The 23,422-nt window shown below is 38.7% G+C and overlaps 1 protein-coding gene across 1 annotated transcript in view; it reads left to right on the plus strand.

The window, feature by feature from the left end:
- Positions 1 to 23,422, plus strand: part of LOC107036122 (neuroligin-4, X-linked) — a 206,741-nt gene that overhangs the window by 148,298 nt on the left and 35,021 nt on the right. The gene's annotated exons all lie outside the window — the stretch shown is intronic.

Raw genomic sequence — 23,422 nt, forward strand, 5'->3', positions numbered from 1 at the left:
AGGGATATGAACGCAGATTTAATATAGGCCCATAGAATTACGGGTACCGGCAAGGATTTGGAAAGTCTGAATACAAGTCCTGCTTACACCTAATAAGTGCTGAAATGGGACATAACCAGAGGTAGAAAGGTCTCGGAAGCACTTGGGAAGAGGCTTCCCAAGATCTATCCAGTTCTGACCGGAAAGACCTAAGTAGAACTTGTCAGGTCCAATTATTCGACTCGGGCCCTTATGATCACTTCGTTCGTCCCTCCCGTTTGACCCTTAACTCCATGTGATCCTTATAATCACTCATTTCCCGTTGAACAATGATCGAGGCCATAGGTACCTTATAAGAAGCCCACGGAACTGAACCTTCGGGAGGCGACGAAAGTCCCGAGAGTGGGGGTAGGCCTCGAGCGCTCGGAGCTCGAGGATCTCATAGAGAGGCATCTTATGGAGGAGTAATGGTGCTTGCCTCTCTATCTTTGAGTGAGGATATAACCATAACGAACAGAAGAAGAAGAAGAGGTATCTTATATAAATCCTCGACTGCATTTAGTTACTCTTACAAAAATTGAAAACTTAAATTTGAACGACTCCAAAGCATCCAAATAAAAATTATCTGAATACTCGATCCTTCCACTCTCTCAGCACGTCAGCTCCGCCCATTTCGTCACAAAAAAAGTTGCATTTCTCGAGCTCCCGGCCTCCTCCGCACAACGAGCCAAACATTTGAGTTTCCCTCACACATGAACTCGGCAGGATTAATCCCACATTCACCGAGAAAGGAAAAATCACACTCCCTCGTTGACCGACCCGACTAAAATATTCATTTACCCAGTTTAATTTTCTTTCTTCTCCCAAGCACTTCCATTACCACCGATTACCCCCTAATCTCCGCATATTTACCCAACTCCTTTCAAATTAAAACCCTCCAAATCCCCCCGAAAATGTCCAAGTGAGAACCAGCGCTCACCAGTGACAATCGCCCACTGTCAAACCTTTTTAATCTTCACAGCCGGATAACAACGACCCACTGTACTTATGGACCATGAATTAAATACTGGTAATCCAGAATGAACACACAAACGAGTATTTTCAATGAACGCTTTACCCCCGTTGCACATGCACTTTGTTCACTCCCACCGAATACAAGCGAAATTTTCTCATGTTCACGGGGGGTACACAAGCCCCCGAGAATGAGTGGTTGACGCGGTAATTCAGATTTTGTGGGTACTGGGTACGAGAGGTGAAAAAAAAATAAAATAAAATGAGAGGGAAATTTCTGGGACAATGGAATTCCCATGTGGGATATAACTTGCTCGTTTTGTGGAAAAGGGATTGCCGGACAAACGTGACCAGGATGACAATCGTTTCCAGGGGTGGCACAGGGTAAACGGTTTGACGCATTCGCCGGAAAAGGTTTCGTGGGGATATAACCAAGAGATTTTTCCCTCCCCTCGCATTTTTTTTTCACGAGAATGGAAGGAAGAATGAAGTGGTGGGGAAAAAAATATGAAAATGGTGGAGAAAAGTTGGGATGGATTTCACGATGAAAATTCAAACGTGAAAGAAAAAAATGGGACTGAGCCGTTAATTTTTTTATCGCATCTCATGGCGGTCCGAAGTCGTGAAAGTTTTACAATTCCACTAGTCTTGAGCGCATTTCAGGTTATTGATTTCCTCACGTGAAAGTATTTTCAATCGTGAGAGGGGTGAGAGGATTCTTCATCACTCGAAAGTAGTATCCAGTGGTTTAACGTATTCGATAAGTTTCCTGAAGTTGCGGTATAAATTCTTTAAATCCAAATTTCAGGGATTACAAGACACTGGGAGTGATGGAGAAATTTTTTCTCAGACAGTCAAATGGTAGTTGCAGAAATTGAATGTTTCATTATTTATTTCCAACTGGGGAAATAAACTTAAAAAGTCCCGGGAGAAAAACAGCGTGGAATGGAGGGGAAACATTTTCTTCTTCATGCATTTTAAAAAATGATGGATTAGCATAAAAAAATTATTTGAGGTAATTTTTATTATTCTGAAAAATAATGAGTGTATGCTTCTAGCTTTAAACAGACTGTACTCCCCCCCCCCCCCTCGGCGCGGAAAATCGCAATGTTCTGGATGCTTTGCCAAGCCATTAACATTCCACATATTCTCCCGGGGGGCCAAAAAATTTCCTCCTGGCACTTCTCGTATTTCCCTGATGCGTTTCATACTCGGATATCACCCTTATGCTGAAGCAGCACTAGACGACAGCGCAAGTCAAGTCTGTGAGACAACACAACAGAATAGAACAGCCTGACGTTGTCCTCCGGTTATGTGCCCTTTGCAACGAGACTAACACACTCCGTGTGGCAAAAGTTTTCCGACTCTGCATCACCAACTTTGGCCCAGTCTATTGTGCAATAGATGATGTACAATGGAGGGTAAACCGTGATGTGATAACTTCGAGTCATATGAGGTATCGTAACTGACGAATGTGAATGATGAGATCGGTCGAATGCTTATGATTATGACAAAAATGCACACTGATAGACTGATTTATTTAGTCCAAACGACATTCGTTAACTATTAACGAATAGTAGAGTTGAATATGACCCATATTTTTTCGTTCATTGTTAACGAATGGTTCACTTGAAAACTGCAGTTGTTAACTATTAGCGAATGAACACTTGGTGAGACCGAACGGACCCTCGTCTCCAACCAAATCCATTCGTTAACAATAACTAATCCTTTCTATCACTGCAGCGTTATTTATTTGAAGAGAAATGAAGTATGGAGTAACACTATGATGACCGCGACTAGTGTTCACTCTAAACATCTAACAGACACGGACTAAATTAAAATTAAACTGGTTTAAACTTCCCTTGAGCATCGATTACACCTTGACGAAACCTTGGTTAAGCTCTGATTAACCTCCGACTGCAGTAGAGTCTCCCTAGCTTCACCACCTCGGGGCTACAAATTCCACAAAAGAAGCAGTTGCAAACATCCACACTCTATCGCTAGAGGGGCGTCGTCCAAGTAGAATGAGAGTGAGAGGTTATGAGACAGACGGAGTACGAAAAACGTGCGAGAGTAGAAACTGTTTACTGCGCATTCACCAAGCGCAGAGAAATACACGCATAGCACTCACACACGTTTGGGGTGCTCAGAGTGAGGGAACACTCGCCCCGCTGTCGCTGATCGCCGAGAAGTTGGAGAATAGAGAAATGAGACTTTGCTGTAAATGCCGACTAAACCCCGACTAAACCCTGACTAAACTCCGAGTAAACCCTGGCTAAAATCCGCCTAAGTCCCGACTAAACCATGATCATACCTCGATTAAATGATGTTTAAGGCTAGAACTTCAAAGCAAATGATGCGATCGCCACTATCTTCGAACTCGGCCGAAATAACATCCAAACGAATATTTTGAGCCATAATTGAAAAGATTTCGACGATTATTTTTTGAATGATCGTCGAAAAATTAAATATGAAAAAAATCTCACATACATACAGACACATTCTAAAAGCAGCCCATTCAAACTCCTGAGACCAAAATTAGTCATCGTCGCCCAAAAAATTGGAAATTTCAGATTTGACGAATACAGTACTTCCATTTGGAAGCAAAAAAAATTATGAAGAAAATCCAATAACCAGTACATAACCTCAATACTGGAGACTCCCCCCATCATCGACACATAATTTTCCTTGACTATCGTTCACATCAAGGGAACCCCTCCCCGCCCTCGAAACTAATTCCCCGCTATCTCACCCACGCATCTTCCTCTCTAGAAAACAACCGCAGCCCCGAAACGCGAAAGGAATGGAAAAGAGAAGGCGAAAGCCTCATGCGGAATACCACGAGCCATATTTCCCTGTTTTATGTGTCCATAGTTGGCCAGCATGGACGTGCCCTCCACCCACTTCTGAATTGGCTGTCGTCCCCCGATCGCCCACCAAAAGCGTCGGTCTAACCGGTTTAACCTCTAATACTCGCCAATCCCGTTTATTTCCCCGTCCCAAAACATTTGACCTTTTGTATGTTTATGTTTGGATAATACCATTGTAAACTATCGATGCATCTCAAAAGGCCGTTTGAGCTCGACTCCCCTCGTGTTTTTATTTTCCTCTCTCTCTCTCTTTCTCTCTCCGTCCCTCTCTCTCTTTCATCGTCCTGTTTTCGTGGGGCTTCTGCGAATACGGGGAAATCGAGACATTGTTTTTTTTTAGTAGAAAAAAAGGGACCGTTAGTCTTTCTAACGTGCTCGTTCTTTCCTCACACCCATTCTCACCCTCCACTCGTACGGCTTTCCCAAGGCTGTTGGAGAGAGACGGAGAGAGATCTGAGGAAGCAGGAAGCCCTGAAGCTGTGCTGAGGGTAATCCCAGTTGTCTTGGCTCCGACATCTTCTTATCTCCCCCATTTCGCCATGCAACATTTGTTGCTCCACATGTTCCAATAGATCCTCGAGGCAAATTACTATTCCGATGTTGTTTTCATGGGATTAGTATGGACAATTGTCTGGATATGAGAGCATCTCAGTTCCCATACGTCAAGCCAATTATTTTGACTGGAGTAGTGCCAATCATCAGTCTCAATCCAGAATAATTCAACAATCATAATTGAACGTCAAAGGGAATTTATTCCATTCAAAGCCGTAAGAATATGTATACATGGTATCATTTAATTACGGAATTTCTTTTGATCCTGAAAACATGAAAGGCCCTTTGATACGGAGAAAATTTCTCAACTTTTTCATCTCAATTATTTTCCTCGGAATTCTGGTAAAATGTTTTTTTCCATCTCAATGTTTTCTTTCTTGCGTAGGGTGAAGGACGAGGGAGAGACCAGACGAGGGCATGTATTTTCGCAAACATTTATTTTCCTTCCATGCTCACTGGCATTTACAGACCCAGGAATGTATTTAAAGCTCTCAGTTACGCGTGGTAGGTACGTAAGAGGTCTGAAAAGTACATAAGTAGAATCACGTATACAGTCGAGTGAGAGGAAATGGAATTCTACCCCCTGATTGCATTGACCTCAAAGTGCTGAGCCAGTACAGGCTGGCTCGAGCCTATATATCTGCTTGATCGAATGCCATTCCCTTTTATGCCTGGATCATCCAGTGGTGAGACGGTAATTTCCGGATGATTTAATGGGTACATGATTTCCGGGGGGAGCACCGAGACAGTTTGAGGGTAATTTCGATTTTTTTCGATTTTTTTCCGGCTTTCCTACATAAGTTTATTGTTTTATTTGCGAGTAGTGATGCCGTCGAGACTAGTCGAGAATTATTTTGAAGAGATCATCACGGTCTGGAGAAACATCGAAAGTTTTGGAATCGTCGCAATCTCGAAAGACATTGGATAGGTGCATTTCGTCACATATCCGGGAGGATTTATCTTGCCTGGATCTCGAGATTTTCGGTTTTTTAAGGTCACGAGACGAGAAGAGACAGATATCGAGACAAACATTTGAAAAACAGAAAATACTGAAACTCAGACGTGATGGATTCTTCCAAGTTCGTGACAAGATGCACCGATCCAATGTCTTGCGAGATTAAGACGATTCCTAAACTTTCAATGTTTTTTTAGATCGTGATGATCTTCCCAAAATAATTCTCGTTTAGTCTCGACTGCGTCACTATTTGCGACTTATCGAATAATCGAAGCGACTGATGATGCAGAAACTAAGATCATTTATTTTTATGATTTTTCATAATTATGATATTTCATCACTTGAGCGTAAAGTGAAATTTTACGCACGCGTCGCGGGCGCAAAATCCCACTTTCTACATATTGCAATGAAAAATAGGGTTCGGTACTCGTTGCAAAACTGTTCTTTCACCCTTGGAAGGGTCATCTAAGGGTCCAAAAGGGCTTTTACGCACTTTTATTGGAATATATTAGTTCATCACTTGTGCGTAAAGTAAAATTTCAAGATTTTGGGTGCGCAAAATACCACTTTCCACGTATTGTGATAAACAATAGAGTTAGACACTCGCGGAAAACGTATTCTTTGACCCTTGGAATGGTAGCACTCGCCTTCGCAACCACTACACGCCTCCCATGAAATATACTCATTACGCACGCTCTTTAACTTTACGCGCTCGTGTGAAAAACAACCACTTTACTATTTGAAATTTTCCTCTTGTTTACTTGTTTTAAAAGAGAGGATTTAATTGTATAAATTGAACAATTTATTAATTTCAATTGAAATTTTCACTAAATTCAAGAAAACAATTTATTCGTTTCAAATAAAGGGTTTTTCTGCTTTAAGAAAATCACAATTTCATATATTTTGTGAAGTAAATTCGAAATTATGTATTGACCATATTCGCGTACCATGTAGAAAAAGACATGTTATTGTCCCAAATAATTATTGCCTTTTGTCTCTTTCACTTTTTTAAAGTCATTTTCAATCCCGGAGCGCTAATAAATTAGTATCAAATAAATCTTCATCAAGTTAAAAAAATATATTGCATTAAAATAAAGAAATGTTTCCAATATAAGAAAAATCTGTATTCATTATTATTAAGGAATTTATTTGGATCAAATCAAGATTAATTAATAATAGAACACATTCATTTAATATCATAAATATATAAGCACAACTTCAAATAAAGAAAAATATCAAATTTGCCACAAAATTTTAGTTGATACTATTTAACTAAACTTGTTCATTCAATTCAAATAAATTAGACTCCTGGATATCCCCTGCAAAAGTCGACTACCACCAATTCCAAATTAAATTCTCGAAAGAGAAATGAATCCGTTCAATGTCCATAATAAATACAGAATACGCCTCCCGCCCCCGACATTACGACATCCAAAAAAGGCGCAGTGCAGAAAACTTCAGCAGCTCCACCCGTTCCCCAGAAACAAGCGGTTCCCAGGATGTATAACCTCCCAATCCAAAACTTTCAAGACAATTAGTTGCCCCGACGCCAGGAATAGTTTAAAGTTCAACTTGCCTATTGATCATCTTCATAAAGTCGGTAAACAGAATTCCACCCTCCGGAGAGGTTCAATTTCCGAAAGCATCGATGTTAATTACATCGATTCCAGAAATCGCGCAAGAGCTCGTGATGCCGAGGCTTCAAAAGACGATAAAACCCCGATACATATGCATTCATACGAGCCTCTCTGCGTTTGTATAGCTCATTGCCTGCAAGATCTCCTCAGACGTGCAGCTCGCCCCCTCTCTCTGGAATTTAATAGGCTTCGCTTTGAAACTGCTCCAGTCAAATTGATCTCCCTCACCTCAGTCAATCTCCCTCTGTGTTCCGACAGTCTCCCCAGGCACCTTGCGGCTTCGTCCCTCCCTCCACCGTTACCCGCACAATTTTATCCCCAAATCCCCTCCCGTAAGTTTATCGATTCCCCCTCGGGATGAATGTTTTTTTTTGTTAATTGTGGTGTCAAAATCCCTCTTGCTGGATTTACAAAAACACTGGTCTGAAGAATGGGAGATTATCGGACTGGGGGTGACCTGTCCTTAATTACAATTTCATTGGTGAATTTATCGTCCATCGAGGTGGCGGAATTTCGCCGGCGGGAGGGAGTAATCGTTGGACGTGACAAATGTTTCAGGATTTAAGAATGAATTTGAATATATTATTGAAGTTGTTAACGCAGACGAGAGTTCGAGGATGAGTTTATGGGGACCTTGGCGCCGTAAAACATTGGGTTTATTTCCAGCTGGGGAGACGGAATTACACCCAAAAAACAGTACTGATTCAAGTCGACGTCGGGTTAATTCCAACCGATTTTCGGCTTGATTCAGACCGCCCCATAGGTGCCCCAGCTATGTAATAAGAAACATTGGAAATTCATGTCATTTTGTTTCTAAAATTCCGAAGAATTTCTAACAGTACATCTTTCACTTCAATAAATCATCTAACCCACTGTTAAAAATTTTCTTTTTGAATTTTCTGTGTCAAATCCTAGAAATTGTTATCATATTTAATTTCCACTGAAATTTCAGGAAAACTTATCATTGAAAAATCAAATATTCCATTGATATTCTGCTTGAATGATCTGAAAATGAATAAAATACTTGATTTTTCCGTTCAATTATTCCATGATAGTTGGAAAAAATCGGGACAATTTAGGGAAAAATTGAAAATTCATGTCATTTTGTTTCTAAAATTCCGAAGAATTTCTAGCAGTGCATCTTTCACTTCAATAAACCATCTTACCCACAAACCCGTTCAATCCTCATCTCAATTATTGCCCCCCGCAATCGGATGGAGCCCAGATGACAGCCGAATCCCCCCAAGAACAGCGCACCATCCGCAAAAAAATTGCATCATTCGGTGAATACGTTGAAGCAAAAAAAAGTGTATTGTTGGCAGCTTGGAATAGAGGCACGAGAAAAGAAGGAACTAGCGAGAGTTTCACGGGTAATCGAGGTAATTTCCCTGAGGATAGGCCTGTACTTCAGCAACGAGTATAAAGAGTAAAGTGCACGGGGCAGGGAGCGAAGAGGAGGAGCGTTGGACTTACGCTAATTAAACCGAGGAGACAGACAGGGGTTAAAGTGAGTGAGCGTAGAAAAATGCACGTGGATTATACAGGCGTGTGCTGCTAAGGTAATCTAGAGAAGCCAGAAAAAACCATGTTCGTGTCGCCGATCATGTGAACGGGTTGTTAAACATTCAATTTTTTTAATCAGCCACGGAAAAAACTCCTTATCCCTCGCTCTATTTTTATCCTCGTTACCCCGATACATTGAAACACGGACGAAAAAATTTAATAGAAAAACCTATTGAATTCGCTAGAAAATTCTATTGAATTTCTATTGAACTGTTCTATTAGTGTTTGGCCGATTCTATTGAAATGTTCAATAGAAAATATTCAGTAGAATAAGTCAATAAAATTCAATTTTTCTATATAACTTATTCTATTGAGATATTTTCTATAGAATTTCCTCGGGTCAAATTTTCTAAGTTTTTTCGTTTGATTTTCTTGATGAGAAGAAAAAAAAATAGAATGAAAAAAGCTTAGAGAATTTGAGTCGAGCAAATTCTGTTCAAAATATATGAAAAGAATAAGTTATATAGAAAAATAGAATTCTGTTGACTTCTTCTATTGAATGTTTTCTATTGAACATGTCAATAGAATCAGTCAAAAACTAATAGAAAGTTTAATAGAAATTCAATAGAATTTTCTGACGAATTCGATTGGTTTTTCTATAAAATTTTTTCAAAACAGATGAAAAATAATCCTTTCAATTATTTTTCATTGATAATTCTAAAATTATGTTTCAAGAGCATTAAAATTAAAATATAACAGTCGTTCTCCACCGCTGACATCTCCGGACATAACAAGCTATGAAGGAAAATGTGGAAGCACAGAAAGTATTCCTCTCCATTCTCAATTTTTCTTGCCACTGGAATAGAATGGAAATTCATTATTTTCTTGTTACCCTTTTTATTCTACCGTCCAATTGTGGTAAAATCCTCAGTCGCGTGGATTACCCGGAGATTCGTATTTTTCATGTGCAATTGCCCGAAGTGACGAGTGTCGATTCAGTGAAAGGAGCGGTGAAAAACGTGAGGTTGAAATTCAAAATTGATTTGACCTGAGCTCCTATGTCGCCCGTGCACACATCAATTTTCGAAGCCGTTCGTGCATTTGACGCAATTGCTTCCTCCGTCCTCCTTTTAGTGTTCTTTTCCTTGTTAGGTTCCTTGGCGGATGTCTTGATTTGTAGCAGATGTCAACATCACCTTTCTTCATTTATGCAGAGTCTCTGTTCTTGAATTTCCAGAGGTGAATGAATGCAGAATGTCTGAATTGAAGATTAGGATTGAACATGGTGGAGATCATTTCTCATATTTTTTATTTTTATGTGAATTGTAATATTGAAATTACAGTTCATTTAAAACGGAATCATGAAATAACTCCAGCAATTGTATTATTGTTCATTAATGTACTTTAAAAAATGAGCTTGGATATAATTACGGTGCGATGCGGTAATAAAAATCGTCGCAGCTCGGCTTGCCCTGTAGTCAGTGGCTTTTGAGCTACAACTGACGCTCTTCATTCCTCCGTTCCACGTTTTATACCTTTTCAAGAAGTAGTGGGGGGGATGGCGGGAAGTGGAGAGGGCTCAACACTCCAGGCGCCATCTGTATGCTGATCACAGTCGGAAATCAAGATTTATGGACTGCGGCATTGCGTTAACGATACTCCTGAGTGCCGAAGGGACGAGGGTGCATTCAGTGAAAGGAGCGTTAAAAACGTGAGATTGAAATTCAGAATTACCTTGGCCTGAACTCCTATGTCGTCCAGGCACACATCAATTATCGGATCCGTTCGTGCATTTCAGTAGTGAAGCGGTAAATCAACATATAATTATACTTAATAATTCGACTTAGCTCTTAGCAGAGTTTTCGAGAAATATCTCCGAATCTAAGGGAGATAGCGGAATTTTTGTGATTCTATTTTTTGTAGCTGTTAATCAGCTCTACGAAAACGGTTTTAACAAAAACTTTGCTAGCCGCCTTAGATTCTGAGATATTCATCGGAAACTGACCAATAATCAAAATCGACTGAAGACGTTTTACCGCATTGCCTCTGGTTTGACGCAATTGCTTCTTCCGTTCTCTTTTTGGCGTTTTTTTCCTTGTTAGCTACTTTGGTGCATGTTTCAAGTTGTAGCAGATGTCAACATCGCTTCTCATTAAATTTCTCGGCCACTGCTCGCCCAAATTTATTTATTCCATATAAAGTACATGAATGCATGTACGAAAATCACCACGGTACTCAATTCCCAAGCGTTAACGGCTCCAAAGCAACTAAAAACTGAATGGCAGATGAGATTTTATGGAGCTCAACGTAAAAGAGATTAATCCAGTGTGCTGTAGTCAGTAACCGGGCTAAGCATTTCTGGCTTGACGCACTGGGTATGTTCTAACATCAGCCTACTAAATTATTTAATTTGACACTCCCAAGAGAGAAATAAAGGTACATAATACCCAGTGTTTCCTGTGTTTCATGTGTCGTATACCGAGTGGTACAGTGTGGTAGAGCGAGCTGGAGATATACTCGACGGGGACTTAACAGGGTTGGACGTGTGGTACCTCCCTTGGCGTGTACCGTATTAAATTTATGCTACTGTACTATATTTCAGTGCTCCATACTCAAGAATGAATCTCGTCGAGCGTCTGGTGCACTGCTACTGACAGCTTGATTCGTCTAATTCCCTTTCATGACGGGAGTCTGGTTGATTGAAAGACATCATCCACTTGAGATTGTCAAAGGATCCTGATTGGAGAATTTTATCCTTGGGATTTCTCGGCTCATTCTCTCCGTGCAAATTAGGTCGCCTTATTCTTTGAGAGATTTGAAAGTGAGGATATTTCCAGATTTTTTCCCTCTTTTATAAGATTGTTTATGGTGATATAATAGGAAAATCATTTACCCCATCGTCAACGCTCGATTGACTCCTTGCTCTCACTTAAATTGTAAACTTCATACAGCATTGAGGCCAATGTTTCCGTCTTAAATATCATTGAATATGGAATTCCCATAGTTGACAATATTACCTTGCAGTTGCCGAATAGACACTAATAGGCAATAGTTCATCTCAGATGAACGACTCATACACGGATCGACTATAAGATGATAAGCGAGACAAACATAACAACCACAATGGGGATGAGAGAGACAAAACAGCAATTATCCCGATGAGTGCTAACAGACGATTACGATTGTCACGTGAGTGTCGATTTCCACCACTCCCTATCAAAGGAGCCGATGACCGTGAAGCACACCAAAAACTCACTCTTCGTCGTACTCTCATAGAGTCAAATACTCGATTATATTATCCTGTGTATGTTGTAAGGCACTCTTATAGAGGCTATAATAATTGTCAATCGCTTATATTATTTTAGTCAATAATTAAATATTGAAGAGTCGATACCCAAGAAGTTGTATCGCGTTAAAGTTATCAACAATTATATTGTGAACCAAAATTCATCTAATTGAGTGAAATTGTCACAGGAGTGTTGAACGCGTCAGACGCTGTAAGTCATATTGTACAACTTATACAACATTGCCTGAATTAATTCCTATTAAAAATCATTTAGTTAATTATCAAAATAACATCGTAATAAAATATCAGGAAATTCTTTCATTACTTCATGTGTTCTCGTAATTCCTTGGATCGCCCAATCGAACCTCATTAGTGATGAAATATTAATTAACAGCAGTCAAATTCATTCTGAGTATCAAATAATTTTGTCAATTTTAAATGAATTAAGTGACACCCAAAATTATTTTATTTTGTCACATCTTGTATAGAATTTTTTTGACCAATAAAATTTGGTATTAATTAGAGCATTATTTGAAACAATATCTTCGAAACAATGAATTTTAATAATTTCTTCGTAAAAAAATTGTAGACTTCATTCCCGTATCAATTATTTAACGCTATAAATTTGTTTAACTAAATAAATTAACGAGAAATATTCACAAAAATATGAAAAATCCGTTGCAAAACAGTTTTATCAACTCGATAAATCTTCATCCCTAATAAACCCAAGAAAAAACTTTTATGACTCATCTCGCATTGCATTCACGAATCGTCGCATTTACGCAGGGGCTAAACTGTTAATCCGTACGTTTCCGCCTAGTGGATCGCCCCTAAAACCGGACGTCGGATAGAAACGGCCGGGGGGCGCTAAAGCACTTGCTTGTCGCCAACGTGTACTCAACGCAGCACTTCGCCCAGCGGCCCCTCCCCTCCAGCGCTACCCAGTATTCACCCACCCGTCCCCGCACCAGTTTTGTCCCGGTGCCTCAGCGCGCGGGAATGAACAACCGGGTCGTTATCCACGTTAATGAGGTATCAGTTGTGATTCCCTCACTTCCATGTACGACACGACAAATCTCACCATTTTACCTCAAATCGCCGGAAAGCCTCTAATACGATTATTTTGTTATATGTAATAAGATCGTAGATCAGTGGGGGGCTACACTGCAGAAACTAGTGTCTTCGGGAGATCTTAATTTAAGACGTTAAACCCAAAAATGTGTTTCGAAGATACCTTAACCCCATTAAGACAGGAAATCCCGAGACGCTTTTGGAGACTTATCCATTTTCTTCCAATTCATTGAAAGCTAGTGTCTTCGAGATGTCTTAATTTAAGACGTTAGACCCAAAAATGTGTCTCAAAGATACCTTAACCCCATTAAGACGGGAAATCCCAAGACGCTTTTGGAGACTTATCCATTTTCTTCCAATTCATAGAAAGCTAGTGTCTTCACGACGTCTTATTATAATTTAGGACGTTAAACACAAAAATGTGTTTCGAAGACATACTAACCCCATTAAGACAAGAATCCTAAGATGTGTTTGGGAACTCATCCATTTTCTTCCAATTTATTGAAAGCTAGTGTCTTCACGACGTCTTAATTTAAGACGTTAGACTTAAAAATTGTCTCGAAGACACCTTAACCCCATTAAGCCGGGAAATCCTCAGACGTCTTTGGGGATTTATTCATTTTCTTCCAATTTATTGAAAGCTAGTGTCTTCACGACGTCTTAATTTAAGACGTTAGACTTAAAAATTGTCTCGAAGACACCTTAACCCCATTAAGCCGGGAAATCCTCAGACGTCTTTGGGGATTTATTCATTTTCTTCCAATTTATTGAAAGCTAGTGTCTTCACGACGTCTTAATTTAAGACGTTAGACTTAAAAATTGTCTCGAAGACACCTTAACCCCATTAAGCCGGGAAATGCTCAGACGTCTTTGGGGATTTATTCATTTTCTTCCAATTTATTGAAAGCTAGTGTCTTCACGACGTCTTAATTTAAGACGTTGGCCCCAAAAATGTGTCTCAAAGACACCTTAACCCCATTAAGACGGAAAATCCTAAGATTTTTTTGGGGACTTATCCATTTTCTTCCAATTTATTCAGAGCTGGTGTCTTCAAGACGTCTTAATTTAAGACGTTAGACCCAAAAATGTGCCTTGAAGACACATTAACCCGATTAAGACGGGGAATCCTATAACATTTTTGGGGACTTATCCATTTTCTTCTAATTTACTGAAAGCCAATATCTTCAAGATGTCTTCATTCATGACGTTAGACCCAAAAATGTATTTTATCAACTTACTTTATGATGCCTGGAATTCCCAATGTCTTAAAATAAGACGTTGCTCTGTCTGAAAACAAGATGTGTAATAGACAAGACATTTTGTCTATTAAACAGAAAAATTCCACAAGCTATTCCAGTGTGTGGTCAGAAAGACTATATTTTCAATGTACGACATGTACTTTTTCAATCAGCAACACTAGGAAATGATAATCCGCGAAATGAATTGAGTTCCCCAGGACGTCTTTACGTCAGTCAATTCAACATCAATGAGAGAACGAAATGGTGGATAATTGACATTGCTGGGTCGAGGGAGAGATATCCCGAGTGGGAAAGGGAAGACATGATCCAATATATCCAACGCTCGGAGGTATAACTCCCAGCACTCAACGATACAGCCAATAACAAAATCTATATAGATGAGAATGAATTGCCGGCGTCTCCAGGGAGAATGCATGATAAATATTCTTGAGATAGCCCCGGGCATTGGATATTCATCATCGAAATTATTTGAGTACTTCATTTCACGCGGAATATTTCTCTTTAGGATTTCGTGCGCGAGTGATATTTTATGAACATTACCCACCATTTTTCCACTGAAAGATTTTTAAAAACTGCAAACAATTACCCGAAAACTGGATGAGATTCGGAATCGTAAATTTTTTCACTATTTAATTGGCGTTTCCATTTTTTAACATTATAATGTTTAGAAACAATTATTTAATTCAGGGACTTTGTGGAAATTTCAAACTGTTGCACATCTATGTTTGAACAAATAATGTTGGAGACTTTGAAATTCGGACCAAACAATAATTTTTTTGGTAATTTTCAACCAACGATTTCAGTAGTGAAGCGGTAAACCGGGTCAAGTCGATTTTGACTCTTGATCAGTTTTTGATTAATATCTTGGAATGTAAGAGAGATAGCAAAATTTTTGTCAATACTTTTTTTATAATCCTCAATTGGCTCTACAAAAAACGTCGTAGCAAAAATTTGTCTATCTCTTTTAGATTCTGAGATATTCAGCAAAAACTGGCCAATAGTCAAAATCAATTTAACGATTTACAGCTTCGCTACTCATTTTGTTGGTCCAAACAAGATTTGTTTGAGAACTTATCCGTTTTCTTCTCAGTGCACCTCTCACATGATTGTATTAAAAAGCTGTTCATTCATATTTTGAGATTTAAAAATATTGAAGAATGTTAAAAGGTAATTTTTACGTTCATATCCTTCATAATTAATTTCAATAATTTAGCCGTAAAAACAATAATTTTCAGAACTCCTTCATTGTGAAACACTCACCGGCTGGAGCCATACTGGTAAAGCACCTTTAAATAATTCCTTCATAAAAAAAAATACAGAAAACCAATTCAGAAAAAACTTGAGACGGAGCTTCATCCTCATTTTGCCATCCAATTCAATGGAACCCACACACCATCTGATAAAAACAGAATTGCATTCTCCTAATCTCCAAATTTTTCATCCCACATGGTTCTCTAAAGAACTTCATAAAACATGAGACAATAAAAATGTCAATAGCCAGAAGTTTGAGGTGGTTAAGACGCCTCGAGGGGAGGAATCACCCTCGACACTTTCCCTCTCAGATATAATATAATAGTCCCCGAAGATGCTCGCACGTACTTCAGAGGGGGACAGTTACCTCCAGCGCCGGCAAGTAGAGAAGGAAGGGCAATGGCAAGACAAGTGAAACGACGAGCCCAATGTCTGACGCAGCATCGAACGCCCGTAGGGACTGAGCGGATGAGTTCAAAGCCTCGCGGCCTGCCCAAGTGGGCACTTGCAGATGCGTTGGTTTGACTTTTACGATCATTTTTTCATATTTAGAATTTTTCTAAAATTTCCCGAACGTGAATTTTCCGACAGTCTCTTCAAAAAAAAATCAAATCCATTCAATTGTACATCAAAAACGTTTTTCTAATGCAGTCAAGGCTTTATAAAAGATACCTTGGGAACAGTAGGAGAGGGAATTCCGGAAATCCGTATACCTCCACTACGCGCGCTTGCGGAGAGGGGAAAAATAGGGATCAGCGGTTTGAAATAAGACACCTCCCCCGTTGCACCCGAATTCTATGGAATTTTCATTTTTACTGGATGGATATTAATAACGAATCAATTTGTACGAGTTTGATGTTTTGAATTCGTACAGCCCGCGTTCCCTTTTCTCTCTAAACATAAGCCCGCGTGATAGAATGGCAGCTGATGTTGGAGGATTGTTGGGGGACTTGAGAATAATCACTTCTGGACAGCTGAAGTACAAACTATTGAAAGTCCGTAAGTTATTTGAATTTTAATTAGGCTTCATTCTATTAATATAATTCTGCGTCATCATTTTAATAATTATAGCGTCGAAGAAAAGAGGTGAGCCTTGGGATCGTTTAACCCTTCTGATCACTTTACTTGACTATCGTTTCAACTCTTGACCCTTAAGGTCATTTGACCCTTACGATCACTCTTTTCCCGTTGAAAAATGATCGAGGCCATAGGTATCTTATAAGAAGCCCATGGAACTAAACTATCGGGAGGCGATAGAAGTGCCAAGAGTGCGGGTGGGCCTTCGAGCCCTCGGAGCTCGAGGTATCTTATATAAAGCCTTGACTTATAGCAAAAATACTAGCAAAAATAGCTATATGAAGACCAAGGCAATTTCCCACTTGTTTCTATTAATTTCAACTTTTAAATTAATACAGTAATTTTTTCGATTCAATGAAAATGTTTCAATAACATGAAATTCATAATTTATTCATTCCAAATGAATTCTTTCGTTCTATCAGGCTGAAAAATGATTTTATTTCTGACGGATAAAGTCTTTATTTGGATAAAGGAAGCATTTGATTTTACTTCATGTAAATAAAAATGCAAAGAAAAGCCATTTTTAAGTACGAATAAAAGCTTTATTACGAGCTATTTCAATAAATCCATCCATTTGATTCGAATAAAGTTCATTTTATTCAAATAAACCACTCCTCGGGGTGTGTCTTCCATTGTTGGGAATTTCAATTCATCTCTTGACTCCTTGTAACCACGAAAAAATCCTCAACACAAGTACTGAAACTTGAAATAGCTCTGAAAAAAAAATGTGTTTGGTGTATCCACACGCGGTAGGACACTGAGAAAGTTTCAACTCCTGGGCTGAAGTACCAAGGAATAAACCAGAGTATAAACTCTCGTGTGGAATATCACGAGTATAACAGGGTATACAATAGTGTTATGAAAGTCAACGGAAGAGTTTTATTCTTCCGGTTTTATATTTTTGCCTTTTTGTGGCGAGAGGCTTGAAATATTCAATGGAAAGTGTATGACTCTTCGAAATATACATTTTGGGAGGGGGACGGAGGTGTCCAGTTCACTGGGGTTTAGGGTCAATGGTAAATTATATTAAGTAGTTATTGCTTCCGAATGGAAGCTTTGTAATCGTTTAGATTTAAGTTTTGGATTTTTTGTGTTATATCGACCCAGTATGGTCCAAAAAGTCCGAAAATTCAATTGTTAGATCTAGAAAGAGAATCCATTCGGAAGCAAATTGCAAATTTATTAGCAACAACAACTATACTCATTTATTAACTTAATATGACATTTTTTTTGTTTTTGTTATGTAAACTTTGAAGGCCCAGGTGGCATAGAGCTTATAATACTATGATAACATATATTTTTGATCTAATAAAAGCAAACGTCCACATAAAGCAACTTCCGGAAACTTTCATCTTTCACAGATGGAACTTTCGCCTCGTAAATAATTCGAAAAATATCTAGCCTAGCTATTTCTTGAATTCCTGAATTTCCGGGGGAGAAATTCCATCATTCGATTCGATTTCCCCAGGTACGGAAGGTCCTCCGGGAATGCTGTAAGATTAAATTGTCGATAGTAAATTTTTTTTACCCTCGATTTCAAGAGTAAAAATAAATAAATTGAAACTGCATCATCGATCGGTGGTTGCGCCAAGTGGACAGAGTTGAGAGCGTCGATCACTCGAGAAATGCAAATGCAGAGACAAGAGATTATGCGGGTATTGGTACAGTGAGAGAAGTATAAGCGCGTCGAATGTTCCTATTTCTCGTGCTTTCCTTTTTCTTTTCCTCGGCACTTTTTCCGCGCAACAATCCGTAACTCCGGAGAGTGAAGGAATGCCGTCTAGCAACAGTTATGAAAAATTCTCGGATTCAATTTGAATGTTATCAAAGTTGCTTTACATTGCATCAATCGTTTCGATACTCCGGACGTCCGGATTTCAGGAAACTTGAATTCCATTTCTTTCGCTGAGGTATTTCATACTCGTGGTTTTGTTGAACACGTTGAGAGACTTTTCTTGGATTTATCTGGTGGAGAGTTGGGGGAGGAAATGGAGTAGATGGTAGTGCATTCTTTTTTAAAATGATGAATGAAATGATCGTCAGATGGCTAGAGGACCTTATTCGACCTTCGTATGATCTTCTGACCCTACGTGACCTTCATAGGGCCTCCGTGTGACCTTCATATCACTCATAAATTGTCTGTTTTATTCAGAAAATAAAATGATCACCAAATCACTCTCCCCCTCTCCCTGTGAGTAACAGAGGGTTTCTAGACTTTATTTCACCATTTATAACCCTTATATGATCTTCATCTGACCCTATATGACCTTCACATGACCGCGATCTGACCCTATATGATCGTCGTAACATATATATTATACTGCAATTATGATTAAAATCTTATTCAGTGAGCATAGCAATTAGAACATGACAAATCATTTATTGTAATATGAAAATTGAACGGCTGATAAATTGGGAGAGGTGACTCTCATCGGTCGTATTGCTTTTTGCAATGAGAATGATTATAAACAATTAATTGAAAACTGGAATCCCTAGTGAAAATCAACGCTTGGCTCTCATAACATGCAACCCTTGTACTAGAATCCCATAAGATAAAGCGACAGGATTTAATTTCCCCCAACGCTTCCCCAAAAACCACTCAAACACCAATAAATCCCCATAAATTGAGAAATTATGCTGCGTTCCCTATTCATCACCAACTTCAGGTGCTGGGTCAGCTTGTCGATAGCCACCGACACGTCGATATCGGGTTTGTGCTCAACTTCTTGGATACAACAAGGGGTGTAACCCCATGAGCATTCCCATCGACTGCTCGTTCCACCGCTTCTCCGATCAAACTCATATTCCACGAAGTAGGAGAGACAGGGGTTACTGTGACGGAGTAGTTTGAGACTCTATGAATATGTAAACTTTACCAAGCTTTTCCCAGGTATCACTGTGTCGACTAAACACCAAGCGCAGCACGTTGGTGTTTGAACGTACAACCCTTCAAATATTGGCGGTGATAGTATGATAATTTTATCAGGTAAAATAACCGTTTGGGGAGAATATGCGGATCGACCGTTCGATTTTTTCATTTTGCGGAATTTCAAGATTTATGTTTGATCTTTGTAAGCCATGATGGCTTCATTCATCGGAAAAATTCCTTAAATAATTTTGCAATGATCTCCGCATCTTTATTTCAATGACATTGAGAATAAATTAGACTTAGAGAGAAATTTCCTAATTTGTAAAGCATATTTACTTGAGAAAGGAAATTATCTCCAATATTTTAGAGCTTTTGTTTGAGCAGCATTGCCCTTATTTTTCTGATATTTTACAATGATTTTATTATTGAAACTTTGTAAATCTGAATTAAAATCTCAATACTGAACCGTGAGAAAACATTTTTTAAATCTGAAAAAAATTAGAAAGTGACCATGACTAGAAAAATAAGGTTTCCGAAAGTTTAAACAATTTCCACTATTTATTTATGAACACCCAATGTTTAAAAAAAATAGAAATTCTGTGCAAAATGTAACTTGAATGACGCTGAATATTCCTGATTTCTTTCAAATTTTTCTCACGCAATTTAATTGGCGAATTTGATGATTGAAAATGGTTAAATATGAACATGGTCCAGCTAGTTTGCAGGAATCGCCATCAATATTAAATTTCTATAATATTACCAGAATTTCACCCCCACATTAATAAAGGTTTAAAATAGTTGACCCAATTTTTAAAATAGTATAACATTAATAATCTGATTTTTTCGAATAATGATGAATTAGAATTTGTTAATATGAAAATGTAAATTTACCACTAAGTGAATAATTCAAATTCTTTTTGATTTTCGATTACACAAATAATCGTCAATCATCCTACCTCAATTATTGATTAATAAAATAGTTAAAAATTTGAATATTTAAATTGATGGCTCTTAAGTACTCAAAAAATTTAAGAGTGACGTTAACCAATTGAAGAATACAATATTTAACGGTAATTAAATACTATGAATTTGGCGATCCCTGCAAGTTATCAGCAAAACTATTTTGCCCATGTTCTAACGAAGCGAATTTCCCACTCGTTTATTACAAAAAAACCCAATCTGCATAGTTTGACTCCAATCTTCACCTAAAATCCTCCCAAAATTACATCTCACCAACAAAGGCAGCTATCCCCCCCCTAATTCGTAATAATTAAAACCGCGCCCGAGCACCTAGTTTGTCGAGTTACATCAATCGAGGCTTACTATGCTAATAAACCCAGTCAAATGAGGGAGAGAGAAGAACATAATACGGTTGAACGAGCATGATGCTCATAACTCAGCGAATCACGCATCACCATTGCTGAACTGTGTGCGATATTCTCCGCTCCACAACGACCGCGACCCATCTCTCTCTCGTGTACCCACCCATCCTCCATGTAGTGACCAACGCGTGAAAACAAACCCACGACCAAAAACCCCTTCTCCTCCTCACATCCACTCCCCTCCCCCCGCCCGCCCTTCGGCACTCCGACAACTCGGCTACCCTGAAATGCCTGGTTTACGAGAGATTGCCAAGTGGCCCATGTACCCGTTGTACCTACTCACGTTGTACCTGGTATGACAGACGCAGGCATCACCCAAAACCGCCATTTCCCTCGTCGACTATATGCGCTTATGCACGTGTTTATATGTCGACATTTTCAACCTCACTTCGTTTCAATTCAATAGCACCACTTCGAAACTTCACTCACTGGTTTGTCACTGACAAATTGATCGTCAATGTCAAATTCACTTTTCATTGTTTGAGGAGGTGATCACATCGGGAAGAACAGGGATATTTCCTGATTTTTGATTGTGAATGGAAGCATTGCGGAAAAAATATACCTGAATTGGGTATAAAATATATTTCAATCGAGTTTTTCGTTGTCACAAAATATGACGGGATTGACAGAATTACCGGCGCCATTTGCCCCTGACATTCAATAATGCGAATTTTGGGGAAGTGGCAATTGGGGGATGGGTATTTGAATTCGAAGATGACTGTTTTGTATCAGGCCGGGTTGTAGCAGGCCCTCTCAAGAGTAATATAAGGGTCAGACGCAGGCATCACCCAAAACCGCCATTTCCCTCGTCGACTATATGCGCTTATGCACGTGTTTATATGTCGACATTTTCAACCTCACTTCGTTTCAATTCAATAGCACCACTTCGAAACTTCACTCACTGGTTTGTCACTGACAAATTGATCGTCAATGTCAAATTCACTTTTCATTGTTTGAGGAGGTATTCAATGGAATTGCAATTTTCAGATCGACACAATAATGAAAATTATTAAATAATTTGAAAATTCAAGCAATAATTTCCCTGAATTTTTAATCCACTGAAAATTCAGTTGGATCTGATGTTCAATTTCCCCAACGAATTTGAAAATTCTAGATGTGATTGAAATATCACTGACAATCTAACATGAAAAATTCAATTATCCTGAGTTTCCAACCTGAATGAGAGATTCCAGGAACGATTTGATCTTAAATTGAATTCAAATTCACAACATTGAGAATTCAAGTGCAACTATTGCTTAATCTTTAAAAAATTCTGACAGTGTATGTGTGTATGTGAGATGATCTTTAATCAGAAACTACATTTTTCGTGGCAATATTCTCGTCGATAATATAATTTATCAATAATTTAAAAAATTTAATCTCCTGTAAATTTTCGATGTCACAAAATACGACGAGATCGACAGAATTACCGGCGTCATTTGCCCCTGAAATTCAATAATGCGAATATATTTTATCAGATATTGTACATTAACTCGTCAATACTCATTATCCTCGACATTTTAAACCTGATTCACCAAGAATAATGTTTATTTTGTATGCGTTAAAATTAAATTTTAGGGGGAGTATATTTTATCGACACAGAATGTGGATAATCACGCTGGATTGATAAACTCCATTACCCGGGGATGATGATTGCTTCAAATATTTGGTTAGACGTATTCCATTTGGCACGATTACGCCCGCCGGTCGGTGTTTGATTTTCCCTCGGAACTATTTTTTTAACTCTTAATATTTGTACAGCCCATTCGGAGGAAATGGTGGATCCAATTCTCGTTAGGCAAACAATGCGGAGTATTTCATACCTGGGAATAGGCGGATTATGAATCAAATGAAAAAGATTAATATTTAAGTAGCATACACGAGACAGAGTTGAATTTTTCCTATGAATTTATTCAATTTAGTTGATTTAAAATAGTTTATTGTGCTACAAGTCGGTCTATGGAGAGAAATTTTTGATGAAAATTATCCTACTGTTCCATAAAAGTGTATCATGAGTCATTGCTTCCTCATTTCTATCCCGAAATTTAGTAAAAATTAATAAATTTTAGCCTGACACATAATAAATTTTACCCTTCCAGTCCAATCATTTTTATGTAGATAATTATTGGACGGGAGCGCTGCGCGCTGGAGATTTTAATCTGCAAAACTGATCCCTCTGGTTACTATGCAACAAAACATTCGGGAAATATCCAATAATTTTGAATGTCTTTGGGTATTATAGCTAAGTATTTCTCTCCGTGCACCAAGTCAACGAGGAAATCGAGCGATCCCCCCTAGCAATCGAATAAAAGAAAAAAAAATCAGGAAATAATTTCATACCCAATACACCTTCTCCCCCCACCCCGCGATAAAATGACGATTTCTCCCCGCGCATTGAAGTAGTAATAAACCGTTGGATCCCCCTTAATGAAGGAGTTTTTCATCCCAAATTAACGCGCATAAATGCCAGTCATAAACCATCTCTCACTCTGAAACCGTTCAATCCACCTTTTTTTTCACTCTCCTCTTAAACCAGGCGCGATAGACCTGAGGAGCCATCAATCATACGGTAAGAACGACTATCATAGCGCATATTTCACCTGAAAACGTATCAGAGCCGACGACGATTCGACGGTGAATCGTTGTCGGGCGCAAAGTCTCCGGTAATCCTTTACCGAGGCGTCAAAAGTTTATGGGACGCCGTTGAAAAATGGCATTCT

The sequence above is a fragment of the Diachasma alloeum genome, unplaced genomic scaffold (genome assembly GCF_001412515.2).
Source record: "Diachasma alloeum isolate Michigan unplaced genomic scaffold, Dall2.0 Dall_scaffold_00206, whole genome shotgun sequence".
Lineage (NCBI taxonomy): Eukaryota > Metazoa > Arthropoda > Insecta > Hymenoptera > Braconidae > Diachasma > Diachasma alloeum.